The following is a 15,170-nucleotide window of genomic DNA, read 5'->3' on the forward strand; positions in this document are numbered from 1 at the left end:
GGAATGGTTTATTTCTCCTTGTTTTAAGAATCCAAGGGATTTGGGTTCTTGGGGTCCCCAGGGAAGGTTGGGGAGGTCAGAGTGCCCCAAAACACTATATTTTTGGGTGGTGGCAGGCTATCAGATCTAAACTGGTAATTAAGCTTAGAGGTTTCATGCAGGTACCCAAATTTTGGACACTAAGGTTCAGATCTGGGAAATATACCTTATGACAGCTCTATCTGATGATTTTTTTTATTTTTAGTGCAGGTTTCTTTATTACCTTCTGAGAGAAGCTGACAGTTATCCTAGCTCCTTGTTAAGTATGTATTACTGCTTCAATACATTTTGAGGGTTGTTTGAAACATTTAATATAAATTTTGCTTTTCTACCAGAGGTATTATTACTTTTTTAGTTAAACATAAGAAACAAACAATATATAGAAGCAATGTTTTTTTTCTCTCTAAAGTGTGCTGTCTATTGCTGTCTCTTGTTTTTATCCATATGTTTTGATTAGGTCAGCTGATTAGTTTTGAAAGTGAATCAGGAGAAGGGAAGGTTGAAGGAGAAAAGAAAAAAAGCCAGGAAAGAAGAATGTGTGTGTTGTGTTTTGTAAATTGAAGGAGAGAAGGAAAGGAGGCAGGGGAGAGGGAGGAGATACAAACAATAAAGAATATACATAAGAGATAACAATAGTCTATTATTAACCTGTTCTTAGATGTAAAATAGTCCAATTTATTACCTGTCTGAGCCAGACTCACACTCCTTTGACACTAAATTTAAGAAAAGCTATTCAGTAATATGTAGGCATGTGACTAAAGGGAATGACAGTTCATATGTAACAGGTAACAGTACACTTTGGGAATGCAATATGCCATGTTTGCAGTCATTGTTGTCATTTGAAGGCAGCCAAGAAGCCAAAGCTTTTTGATAATAGAAGGGAACTCTGGAATCCAGATGAAATCCATTATAGGGATGTTACCCTGCTCCCTTTGGAATAAATAATATAATTCTTATTGACTATTATGGAAACAGCAGCAGTCTCAATGTAATTACAAACACACAATACATAGCTGTTTTCCCACAAAGACAAGATAGTAAAGACTGAAGACAAACTACCAGATATTAGTAACCCAGGAGATTTAACTATGATTAAATTTACATGAACATTTAGATATTTGAAAGAATGGGAATCCACAGGTATGTTAGCCATAACTCAACTCATGCCACCTTCTTGACACATACCAGGCAATATCCTTGTACCAGAGATCAACAAGAAGGCAGGAGGGGACAAACTCTCCACTAACTCCATCTACTTTCCAGCTCATCTCTGAACCAAAATTAGCTTGTATTCACCCAACAACACACAACAGTATTAGTAACTAAAATGTTAACATGTCAAATTTGATTTTAGTTATGTAATTGCTGGTGCTGTGCACTAGATTGGATCTAGGAGTACAGTAAAACTAGGTTCTCTCTTTTCTTCTGATTGCAACAAAATTGGAAAAGTATTCTATAGTAATTCTATTTTACCAGTTAATTCATCCCACCTTCCAACCAACCCAACAACCACTTTTCTGACTTGATCAAGACTGTGTTCTAAAATGTCATGTAGTCAAAGGAGCTCAGCATGAGTCTTGGAGCCAAGAAACTCCCACGTTCTAAGATTTTTGTTGATGCTTACTCATTGAACGCCTTTTGCCAAATCATTCAATATATAGGTCTCATTTTCTTCTTGATGTAGAATGAGGATACTACCACTTACAGTATCTCACAAGGTTATTGTAGGGATTAATTAATATTTTATACAACTTTGAAAACGTAACATTATACAAATTCTAAGTATTATTTTACAGCATAGCACCCTAAGACAGATATTTTAGTAGAAAATATTATCTTTAAAAAGAAGCAACCAGAAATCCTAATCTTGATCTCCTTTGTGGATCCTCACACCTATATGGAATCTTACTGCATGATTGTGGCTTGGTTTGCTCTGTTAATGTCTCCTAGTGAAAATATAGTAAAATTAAGGTTGTTTCTAGTGATTGGATAAGCATTCAAAACTATTGACGTTAGCCAAAGTTAATAGAAACTTAGCTGAAATTTGAGATTTCTCCTATCCTTCTCTTGCTCCATTTGTTTCACTCTCATCTTACTTCTTCTCTCTCCAGAGTATACCATGATCCTTCTCCTTTTACTGATTACCAATTCCACCTCTCTTCCATCTTTCAAAGTCTAATCCCAGAATACCCTTACAACAACCAGCCACAGCTCCTTTTTAACTCAAGTTATCTTTTGCAAACCCACACTTTCTTCTCTCTAATTCTCTCCATCAGCATAAACACACAATTTTTTCCCCTCTAACAACAACTTAGCCTGTGGGCACTCCAGGTGAGAGGATGTTGTGGACATTTTGCATGATTGCAACCACCTGCTACTATAGTCCCTTTGTTCTGATTAATTCTATTAGGGGTGCATTTATCACTTCTAATTAGTGGATTATCTGTTTCTTAAATTTAGCATGATGTGTCCAGCACTATTTATAAAAATTTATTTTTCAAAAACTGTAATGGTGTTAAAAAATGAAGAAACAGCAGCAAGTTACAAAAATAATTATTAGCAGCTCTGCATGAATGTCTAATTGCTGTTTTGAAACCTGTGGATTAAAGCTGAAAACAACAGCTCCCTTCTTGAGTTCAGAATTATGTCTAGTGTATTCTGTACATGACCCAGTAAGTACCAATGCAGTACTAACAAGACACTATTACATTAGTTATTTATGGAAATCTTTCAAATTGTGTAAAAGCTGAAATATGCTCTGATGCTACAAATGTTCTGGAAATGTGTAATTTATTAATTAATGCAAATTAGTAAACCTTGTGTCAATAAGTTACTGCTTGTACTGTTTTAAAAATAGAAAGAATACAAAACGCAGGATAGTATGTGTCATGGCTATTGAATCTCATCATCTGAGATTCACCAGTACACATGTAAGATCTTTAAAAATGTATTACATACATTGCATGAAAGTGAGCAGATAGAGACATTAAGAATCCAATAATTAATCTATCTATCTCTGGTTATGACTCTTCCCTTGTGCCAAGATTCTTCCTCTATGAATATTCACAAGGTTCAGTAATTAGCCCATTGTTCTTTTCTACCTAATTTCTCCACCTTTTTCATTTAGGGCTTGATTTTCAGAAACAGTGAGCACCTATAACTTCATTTGAAGTTAATAGGAGTTGTGAGTGTTTGCCGTTCTTAAAAATCAAGCCTTTAATCTTCAACTTGAAATTTAAATCCCTTTTTTATATTGATGATACTGAACATTGCATATCTTTTTTGCACCTTTAATAATTCTTTGATTACTTGTCCTTTCTTGGAAAGGAAGTATTCAACTTCATTCTAGTTACTTTTATTCAAATACCTGATACACATATATTATATTTCTCTTGGGATACAAGATCTTTAATTCACTACTCCACCTGTTCCCCTCTCCCCTTCCACTCCGTCTTACATTTGCCTCCCTTTATGTTTCCAAATCTTCTGAGTCTACAAATCTACCTAATATGACTTATGCAGTATTGCCAAAATTGAATTCCACCTTTGCTAAATCTTACCATTACCTTCATGTTCTCTAACCTGACGATTGCAACTCCCTCCTTTATGAGTTCCTTAAGTCCTGCTCTTAAGGCTGCAGTAAGGACAAAATGCCACTTTCAACCTTCTAATTTATATCAAGCAGGACACACACACTAACCTCATCTTCATACAATTCAGATTTCAGGATCTCTTTAATAATTCCCTCCCTGTTTTATACGTCCCTCTTAGGACATACACCATTTCACATGTTCTTTCTCTGTCCTATATATTCCTTCCTCTTCATCTAGTACTGGACTAAATTGTATGCAAGTGTCCAAAATCTGATCATCTGCTACAGACAAGTGTCACCTCTAACCAATAAAACCAAGGTTTCCTGTAGTAAAACCTACACACATAAATCTAGTTAAAACTAAGAATGTAGGAATATCCAGGGACTCTGTCTCCACTATCTCTCCAAACCAAACAGTTGATTTCTCTAATTTTCATGTGAAATCCATCACTATTGCTGCATTAGATAACTTCTCCATCTCATCTCTCTGTCCTGCATTGTTATTTTCTGAATTCCACATTCCAATGGACAAAAATACAAAATTGGCTGTTTCTTCCTAAAATGTGTAACATTGCAGTGCAAACCATACAAAGTCAGCCCCACTTTAGAAGACATAAAATTCCAGCAATATTGCTTTTCTTTTGTATTTTAAATATAACAGAGGACAGTTTAAATTTGCCATTAAAAGGCAAGTTGAATGGAGAGAAAAAACAAATATACGCAACTGGAATTATCTTGAAAAAACAGCAGAGCTGAAAATCTCTAAATCTCCCTGAGCACTGGTGCCAACTTCAAAAACAGTCTACTTGAGGAGTTTATACTACATAGGTTAAAGGCAACTGGCTCATGGTGGTGAATCTTGTATTTTTTCCTCAAACAAAACTACCTCAAAGCTATTCCTCCCCTCGTCACATATCCTATGTTCTGTCTTCAGTACAGAGTGTCATTGTCAATGAAAAATGAAGAGCAAACACAAAAAGAGCTTACCAACTCTACAGAGAGGGTGTACTATTTTGAGCACAATTTGTTTGATGATTTTTGTTTTAACATCCTGATTTGTATTTACATTTTATTTTAATTTCTTAGGTTAAACTAAAAGGTGGTTCATAGTTGTAATTTCAAAGACTGTCAGAGAGCTTGAGTTGAAGTGAATTAAGAATTACCTTATTTTTCTGTTTGGAGGTTTTCCTAAAATCCATGGGGAGTAACTTTTGAAAGAAAGCCCTATAAAATATTTGTTCAGCTATTTAGGCATCTAATACTCATTGAATTAAGCACCTAAATATCTTTCAGGATCTGGGCCTTAGTCATCATTAAAATTATTGATACTTCTCCTTTCAGCACTCAATTCCTTCCCTCTCAGTTTTTTTAAATAGATTTTTACTCTGGCCTGCCATGGGAGAGGAAGCACAAGGAGATGGTTTTTCGAAAAGCGGGAGGTAGCGCTAAAGTGGCAGTTAGGATGGGAGGAAAGTAAGTGAATAATAGTTGTGAAAAGAAGGGGGTAGTTTGAGGTAAGTGGTTATGTATAGTGACATTGTGCAAGCAGAAGGAAAAAACAAGGCTGATATTTGTGTAGCAATATTTAAATATTAAATTAAGAACATAGGAATTGCCATATGTATATACTGTCTTGGACATTGGACGATAACAGCAACTTCAAAGAAAAATATAAATCCCCCATAAAGAATAATTACTACTATGTGGAAGGTTTCTTCCTCACTTGAGTCAGTTATTGGTTGCTTTTTTTCTCTGAAACATAAGGCTTGATACATAAGTCAGCTTCCTGGGTGGTTATAGTTAATTTAAACCCTAGCAGTGTGGATGAGAACTATTGACTAGAGTGTTAGGACATTTTTAAAATTTGCCTCATGACTGCTCCTCCTCCACAATCTAAATCAATCAATAAAACGTAATAAAACAAAACTCTCCCTAGTTACACATCACTATGAAAGTCCTTACATGTTGAGAACTAATCATTCATTCTTACCTCAATGATTTTTTAATCTAATGCAAAACTTTGCTTTACTTGACTACTTACATGCATCCGACGAAGTGGGTATTCACCCACGAAAGCTCATGCTCCAATATGTCTGTTAGTCTATAAGGTGCCATAGGACTCTTTGTTGCTTTTACAGATCCAGACTAACATGGCTACCCCTTTGATACTGGCTACTTAGTTTTCCTAATAGCTTCTTATGGGGACCATATCAAAACCTTTTGGAAAGTCTAGATAATGTATCTCTAGCAGCTCACTGCCCTTCTTCCCATGATTTTGATGATTTCTTCAAGAAATTATAAAATTAGAGAGAAACTAGGCCTTCTGCTCACTTATACAATTTTTAAACTAATGCAAGTCCATTGCTTTCACGTTTACAGTGATGTAAGGGAAAGAACCAAGACCACAGTTTTCCTTTACAGATATATGCTGGTTAGTCCCTATCAAATCATATTTCAGTTGAACATTTATCTCATCTCAAACTCTGGTTGCTTCATAAGAGAAAGGCATTATGCTGAAGAATAAGTGTGTGTGCGAAATAACTGTTTCTCCCAGCCCTTTCATTTAACACCAAGAAAATGACAGTTGTCAGTAGCTGTGTCATCTGTCCAGCAGGCAACATTTGAAGCCAACATGATAGATGGATGAAGATCTGCCTTGGCAAAAGAGTGGAATTAAACCATAAACTCTAGAATTCAGTCACTTGAAGTGACAGGCCATTTAAAAAGAGACTGATAAACGATGAAAATATCTCTTGTAGGCTAGAGGAGAGGGGAAAAAAAACAAAAACAAACAAACAAACAAACAAAAACTACAGGCCTCTGTAGCCAAGTCGACGTTGTAAAAAATCGTGGATTGTTGGCACACAGTATAATTTGGATGAGACTGAAACTTACAGTGAACTTCAGAATAATGCCCTCTAATCATATGCACTTTTGAAGTGGTGCCTGGGGACATAACAGCATTTTTGAATACATGGCTGTCTGGAGCAAACAGCAGATAGCAGCTCAAGAGGTCAAAGCTATGAGCTGGAATAGCTGCCCTGCAGAGTGACTAAAACGTTGCAGCAGTGCTCCTGTAATCATTCTCCTGGAAGCATCTTAAGGCAGCTGCCTCCTGCAGCTTTAACCACCACACAGCTGCCTCATTGTCCTAGATCTCTTTGATTAGACCCACTGCCAAATAATTCCCCTCTTTCAAATCCTTATCCTCCAGCATTCCTCCTAAGCCAGGAGTCGGCAACCTCTGACATGCGGCTTGCCAGAGTAAGCACCCTGGCGGGCCAGGCAGGGCCGGCGCTACCATTTAGGCAGCCTAGGCAATCGCCTAGGGTGCCAGGATTATTCAGGGGGTGGCATTTTGCTGGGGGAGGGTGCGTCAGGCGGCTCCGGTTGACCTGCCGCAGTCATGCCTGCAGAGGGTCCGTTGGTTCGCGGCTCCGGTGGAGCTGCTGCAGTCATGCCTGCGGATGGTCAGCTGCTTGCGTGGCTTTGGTGGTTCACCCACAGGCATGCCTGCGGCAGCTTCACTGGAGCCACAGACCAATGGACCCTCCGCAGGAATTACTACGGCAGCTCCACCGGAGCCGTGGGATCAGCGCGGGGGGCAGCGAAATGGCCATGCGCCTAGGGCATGAGAAACCCTAGCGCCGGTCCTGGGGCCAGATCAGTTTGTTTACCTGCTGCATCTGCAGGTTCAGCCGACCACAGCTCCCATGGCCAATGGGGGGTTCGCCATCCCAGGCCAATGGGGGTGGCGGGAAGCGCTGCAGGCGAGGAACATACTGGCCAAGGCTTCCTGCCATCCCCATTGGCCTGGGATGGCGAACCGTGGCCACTGGGAGCCGCCATCGGCTGAACCTGCCGACACAGCAGGTAAACAAACTGACCCAGCCTGCCCCGGTGCTTACCCAGCGAGTTGCATGCCAGAGGTTCCTGACAGCTGCGCTAATGGATTCTAGTTAACTGTCTCCTGTTGTGATGGTCTCAGTCAGGAATAAGTATAAGCATCTTGTTTTATCATACATATTTATAGATGTGTGTGAGCAGTTTATGCCATTTATGTGTGACTTGATCTTTTGAAACAACTTGACTTGGATTGACTTTGTTCACATTGCAGTGTACTTGACTAGGTTTCCTTTGTGCATGAAGTGCAATTAAATATTTACATGATTATCACTGATAAGGAGCCTGTAAACTGATACACATTTTATCAGTACCGTAGAGAAAACCAAGAGGCATAAGAGTTTTATCTTGGATATGCTTGAGTAACTCACACCAGTGATGAATTAACAAAAAAAAAATAAAACCAAAAAACTAACTATTTTTCTGAAGAGTGGAAGAAAGGACAGAGACATCACACACAGTAAAAGATTTACAAAATTGTTATGAAATGAAATGCAAAATGTGTGCTATATGATAACATGGTTTGTTATGTACTCCTGCACATTATCAGCAGTAGGGACTGAAAGGGGGGAACTTCTGAATCTAAGAGCATAAGCCTATATTGCGACAGTTCAGGTCTGTCTCGTCTTACACTGGGGTTATGTTCTGCAGTCAGGGCCTAAAGCGAAAATCGCGTATAGTCAAAATTACATTGAGTGTAATGGCGGGGGGAATCGCCTGCACTACAGAAACAGTATTTAAATTGTTGTTTTTCTCTTTTTTTTTCTTGTTTTTGCCGACCTCATAAAGCTGAAATTGTGCATGCTAAATGCGCTTAAGATGCAGCAGACCTATAAAGAACCCAATCTCTTCAGATGGCCTGTTGTTGTTGCTGGTGTTTTTGATAGGGGGAGAAGCGTATTTCACCAAAAGTTTTATTGGCAATATTGAACTGAGACTTTTTTCAAATAAAGCATTCTGAAACCAAATCTATATAAAAAGCAGCTCAAAATTGGTGAGGCGGACCTCTTCCTCACTAGGAAAAAAAAGTGAAGAAAAAAATTAACAGAATATTAGTTAAGTGTTAGAAAAGAATATCTATTTTTTTTGTTTAGAATTTTTTCAAAAAGTGAAAATTTTTGACCAAAATAATTTCGAACAGACACACACACATATGGACACACACACACAAAATCAACAAGGCATTTCCTATCAAAAATGATGATTGAAAGTGTTTGACAAGCTATGTGTAAGGGGACTGTTGCCTCCTTACTAACATTCAGTGGGGGTGTTTTGGTTGCTAGCTCCCAGCACTAAAAGGGGAGGGGTTGATGGGAAATCAGGATTCTGAGACTGGCAGTCCCCAGGAACAATGGGGATAGGCCAATGCTCCAAGTCAGCCCGATTGACGGGGCAGGCAGGCTAATTAGGGAGTCTAGAGGCCAGGGTGGGTCCTATACTGCACATGAACTGGAATTGCCTGGGTCAGACAGAGTGGGGCCAAGCTAAGGAGAAAACAGGGGCCCAAGCTGAGCTGGGAAGCAGAGCTGTGCCAGATCCAGAGGGGTCAGAAAAGCCACAGAGCCACACACAGCCCACAGAGAGCAGATCCTGTGCTAGAAGCAGAGCTGCAGCCACAGAGCCAGAGTCACAGCCCAGGGAGAGAGCAGATCCTGTGCTGGGAGCAGAGCTGCAGCCACAGAGCCAGGTGTGGTGAGCAACTGGGGCCAGCCAAGGTGGGACCCTGGGCAAAGGACCCAGTGCAAAAAGACACCCCCAGCCAAGGGTCTTTGCAGGCCAGGCTGGGAGGGGGATCTTAACCCGATGGGGGGCTGACGTTGGGAAGAAGGGTCCCACCACCCAAAGCCCGGAGGTGTGTGGCCACCACCATTGCAAGTGTCCAACCCACAGCATCCCTGCAGCACAGCCAGGGCCTGAGACGGAGACCTGGGACCTACAAGGAACAGACTGCAAAGTGCCTTGATTTCCAGACACTATTTGTAATGCTCCCTGCCACAGAGCAGAGTGATGTGTTTTCCTTTAACTTTTTCCCATTTTTCCTTATTCTTTTCTTTAAATTCATGGTTAAGTAAACAACTTGTATTTGCTTTCAATTGCATGGACTAATCAGTGAGTCAAGGAGGTGCCTAGTGTAGAGAGAGTGGGGACACCCTAGCCTCTGTCCTAGGTGACCACAGTAGGGTCGGGGGTCGAGCCCCCTAGGCATCCTGGGCCCACCCTTGTTGGGGTTACAAGGACTCTGCCAGACAGGAGGGTGGAAGAGGAGTCCTCAACGGAAGAGAGGCCTCTGGGTAAAGGAAGTGGGAGAGAGGACGCAGATCCTTTCGCTAGCCCACTTCTCCCGGGTAGTGGAGAAGCCAGGAAAGTTCCCCACAATAGCCGGACCATTTCCCCGCTTACATAAGCTTATCAGTTCAAAAGCTGACACTCCTACAAGTAGTATTTCTGGGCATATCTATAAACTTTTATATGTGAACTTTTTACAGTTAAAAGACCTGACATTCTATCCAACCAGTCCATTACCCAATGTGGTTTTAGCTTCCTAGGCTGATATCATGGCACAAGCTACTTGAGTTGACTGGCTTAGCAATTGTCACTTGCTGGGTTCATGGCACTAAGTTGACTCAGCAGTTGTAGCATAATTTCTGTAATTAAGACACAGGGCTCAGATGCCAGCTTAGCTGCTCTGTACTGATGGTATGACATGAAAGCAAATGCTTCTGTGGAGTCATTTGCTCTACAGATCTAGCTTGTTTGCCTGATGTCAAGACACAGGCTTGTATGAGTTTACTGTCTCAGCTCCTCTAGTTTGTTGGGTTGATGTCAAAGACTGTCCCTCTGAGGTCACCACCTCAGAAGTTCCAGTTTGTTAAGCTGACCTCAAGGCACAGACATTTGAAATTACTTATTCAGCACTTCTAACTTGGTTGAAGAATATTGAACATATGTGGGATAACTGGAATAGCAACCCCAGCTTAATGAGCTAATATCAAGGTATTGGCTACTGTGCTGTTATTTTCTTGCTGGGCTGGTGTCTAGGACTCATTTATTTAACTGAAACTAGCCTTCTTTGTGTTCATTTACTATGAATTAAAAAAAAAAAAGAAAAAATGGTTTTGATAGTGAAACAGTCATACAGGTAAGATAAAAAGTGACAGCCAGCCAGTACTAAAAAGTCAGCTGAATATTTGTAATTGTGAATAATGGAGAAGTTCAACTGTTACATATTGCACATTTTATCCTACATGGAAACTCAAAAAAAATCTTTTCTTTGGTTATTAGTCTGACTACTGTGCCAGCACTAACATCAAGAAGAATCTATTATAAAAGCACATGAACATTGGTGTTCTTTTTTACATTTTCTGCCTGCTGGCCATCGGTCTGATACTCATTTGTGCAAGATAAGTTACATTTTGTTAGGAATCAGGTTTGGAATACGAGGTGTGCACCGCTGATAAAAGAATCTGATGTATCTACTGTAGGAGTTCTTTCCTTCACTGTGGAGGTGCATGACACTTATAGTAGCCTTCTTTTTAATGTCAGTCTACTTCCCAGTTTTACTAAGTAATATATTCTTTTATGTCTTTTATTTATTTTGAAATGAACGAGCTAATGTATTACTGCTTAGATTCTTTTGGTTTTGGTTTTGATTGGTGATTAGCATGTACATATTTCTTTTAACAACTGGATTCAGAGAAAATTAAGATGAGATGGTTAAATAGGTAAATGTGTGGTGGGGGAGTTAGTTAGAAGAAGTACATTTCTTTCAAGGGTCCATTTATGAATTGAATTGCATAAAGCATGACGGTACTGAAAGTAGAGATTTGGAAACCCAGCATAGTTTGAGGTTTTATGCATATATTGAAATATTTTTTCTCAAGTGAGCAAATCCAATTTTGTATAAGTTGTTGGTTGGTTTGTTTTTAAGATTCAGTTTATAACACGAAACATAGTTGTCTAATAAAAGCAAAGTCTGCTTGCAAGGATAGTATGCTATAGAATAGGTTCTCCAGGAAGTATAGAGGGGCCATACTTCCTACATACTCGTCATGTCATCTGTGACTTTCCTGTGATTCACTTTCTTCTAGAGCCAGAAGTAAGAAAGCTTACAAAAGGGCAATTGCAGGCTCCTCACTGAGTTATTTTAGCTATCCTGAAAAAGGGCTGCCTACAGCACCTGGATTTCCTAGGTCAGGGATCGCAACCTTTGACATGCAAGCAGACTGGTGTCAAGATTAACTCTTTATTTTTTAAGGAAAATTTCTACTAGGCTGATTAAATTTGGATGGGAGAACACTTAGGACAAGGATCAGCAACCTTTGTTATGTGGCATGCCAGGATAAGCCCCCTGGTGGGCCAAACTGGTTTGTTTACGTGCTGCGTCCACAGCTTCGGCCGATCATGGCTTCTTCTGGCCACAGTTTGCTGAAGCTGCAGCCAGCATATCCCTTGGCCTGCGCCACTTCCCGCAGCCCCCATTGGCCTGTAGTGGCGAACCACGGCCAGTGGGAGTCGCGATCAGCCAAACTTGCGGATGCGGCAGGTAAACAAACCAGCCAGGACCTCCAGGGTGCTTACCCTGGAGGGCCGCGTGACAAAGGGTACGTCTACACTGCACGATTATTTCGAAGTAGTTTAAACCGATATTACGAAACCGATGTTATAAAATTGGTTTTGCGCGTCCAGAATGCGATCACAAAATCGATTGCTTGTGTCCATGGTCCAAGGCTACCATCGATTTCAGGAGCGGTGCACTGTGGGTAGCTACTGCAGGCATTGAAGGCATGCACTGAAGGCATTGCATAAAACGACGATTCTGCTCCTGGCGGTGCTATTGTCAGGAGAGAGATAATCATCATTGTTACCTTTGTAGAACATCAGGAATGTAAACAGGGGGCAACATGGCGATTTGCTACTGGCCAGAGCGGGGGGATGGGAGGAGGGATAGCGACGAGTTTTAGCTCTGGCAAGCAGGACTCCTGCTACCAGCAACGCGATGCGGGGGGTGATGTAGGGTGATCACTAGCAGTGACGAATATGATAGAGCCAGCGTGTTGGTGGATGTGCAAGAGGGGAGTTTTTGGGCTTGCAGGCTCTCTTAACAGGACAAGGCATCATATAATCACTGTGTATATGAACGGCGGAGAAAGTCAACAATTTTAAGCCTCACTTACATCGCCGCGTGGACGTACGTTGGCCGTACCTGCGTCTGTGTGTGTGCCACACCAGCACACAGACACTGAATATTTAAACTCTAAAATGCGACCTTTGTAGAGATCACATGTGCTCTGTAAGGTGGAAGTGTTCTATGTGAAAGAGTACTATATTGCTCTGTAAACGGTATCTTTCCACATACTATCACCCTGGTTTGCCTTCCCCATGCAGCTGCCAATTTCTCAGAAGTCCTATGCCATCACGAGGGGTGCTGTGATACGACGACGGAAGAAGAAGACACGAGAAATGAAATGTTCACAAAATTATTGAAGTAAACCACGCAATGAGAGGATAAACAGAAATGAATTGGAAGGATGGGTAGCAAAGTACAGGAAGTGCAATGAACGATCTGAACGAGGCTAGGCAGGAAAGAACCAGCGTTGGAGAGAAGAACGCGGATCTGCTGGTTCTCAAACTGAAATCCTCCAACGCATGTGGAGCTTCAAGGAAGAGCAGCACAGTAGCCAGAGTCACTGCAGCCCTGTATAACTCCCTGCAAGCCCACGTCCCATATCTCCTCCACCAGCCGTGTAAGAACGGTGGTGAAAGGCTTTCTGCACCCGCCTAACCTCCACCCCTGCAGAGTTTCAAGAAAAGGCTGTATACGCTACAATGTGCTTAAGTAGCCCTTTCCTTCCCCTCCTTCCAAAGCACAGCAGTCCGGGACACTTCCTAATTCTCTGCCCTTTTTTATAGTTCCTTTGTAATAACAGAAATACATGAAAGGGGGAGGGTGGGGTGTTACAGGGAAAATCTAGTAAGAAAAACTCATGATTTTTTAACAGATGCATAATTACTTTTAATGAATAAACATGATTTTTAAACGATAGAATTAATTTCTTCGCCAACCTGTAAGGAAAAGGGGGAAGGGTGGGTTGCTTACCTGAATACAGTCCATCAAGTGCGGAGGGTTCATCAGGGAAGCAAACAGTCACACCGTACGCCTGGGCCGTGCTGAACTTGTTTTCAAGGCTTCTCTGATGCGCAGCGCCTCCAGGTGTGCTCTTCTAAATCGTCTGGTCTCTGGCTGTCGTATCAGCGGCCAGGTGATTGCCTCAAGCTTCCCACCCAGCCATAAATGTCTCCCCTTAGTCTCACAAAGATTTGTGGAGCACACAGCAAGCAGCAATAGCAAAGCCGGGACATTGGTTGGCGAAGGGGGTCCTGAAAAAAAAAGGGCCCGAGTTTAAAGTAATGGGATTTTCCCCCCGCCCCCAGCCCACCCTTTAACGGTCCAAATGCACATTCTAACCACCATCATCCGGTCACTTGCTCAGCCTGTCGTAACAGCTCCTGACCACTGTCCAGCTGCCAGTGTATGGCTTCATGACCATGCATCCAAGGGGTAGGCTGGGTCCCAGGATAACTATAGGCATTTGAACATTCCCAACGGTTATTTTTCTGTCTGGGAAGTAATTCCCTTGCTGCAGCCGTTTAACAGACATGCTCCTGAAGACCGCGCAGCGTCATGACCCTTCTGGCCATCCCAGTGGAATGTGAGTGAAACGTCCCTTGGGTCCACGCAGTGCTTGCAGCACCATTAAAAAAGACCCCTTGCGGTTACACGAACTGGGTGCCTGGTGTTCTGGGGCAAAATAGGGATATGGGTTCCATCTATGGCCCACCACAGTTCGGAAAACCCATTGCAGCAAAAGCATCCACTATCACCTGCACTTTCCCAGAGTCACAACCTTTCGTAGCAGCAGCCTAAACAGATTGCTTTGGCTACTTGATCACTGCAGCCCCACAGTAGATTTGCCCACTCCAAATTGGATTCCTTCCGACTGACCCGGTAGCTGTCTGGCGTTGGCAAGCTTCCCAGAGGGCTATTGCCATCGCTTCTCCACTGTGAGGGCTGCTCTCTGTTTGTATTACGGCGTTTCAGGCAGGAAAGCATGTCACACGTTCTAAGAAAAGTGCTCTTACGCATATGCGAAGTTTCGCAGCCACTGCGAATCGTCCTCACACCGTCAAAAACAATGCGGTCCCACCAGTCCTGTGCTTGTTTCCCGTGCCAAATTCGTGTTCAATGGGTAGTAGATGCCCGTTAATAGCAGTAGCCCCAAAACGCTGGGCCAGCGGTTATGGAGATTCTGCCTCCATCTCGTCATCGCTGTCCTCGCCACTCAGCAATAGCTGCCTCCTCCTCTCCTCCTGCCTTTGCAGGTTTCATTGTTCAGTATAGTCAGCACGAGAGTACGCGAGGTGTTGACAACGGTCAGGATACCGTTTGTGATCTCAGGGTCCATGATTGCTGTGCTATGGCGTTTGCTCAATGCCTCCGCGAAAAACGCGCCAAAGGTTGTCTGCTGCCTCACAAAGGGAGGGGTGAGGCTGTACCACCACCCGGGGCAATGTTTTCTGGCCCATCAGCACTGTGCCTTCAACCCGAAGTGGGACTATGGATAGCTGAGGAACAGCT

This window comes from Chelonoidis abingdonii, chromosome 1 (genome assembly GCF_003597395.2).
Source record: "Chelonoidis abingdonii isolate Lonesome George chromosome 1, CheloAbing_2.0, whole genome shotgun sequence".
NCBI lineage: Eukaryota > Metazoa > Chordata > Testudines > Testudinidae > Chelonoidis > Chelonoidis abingdonii.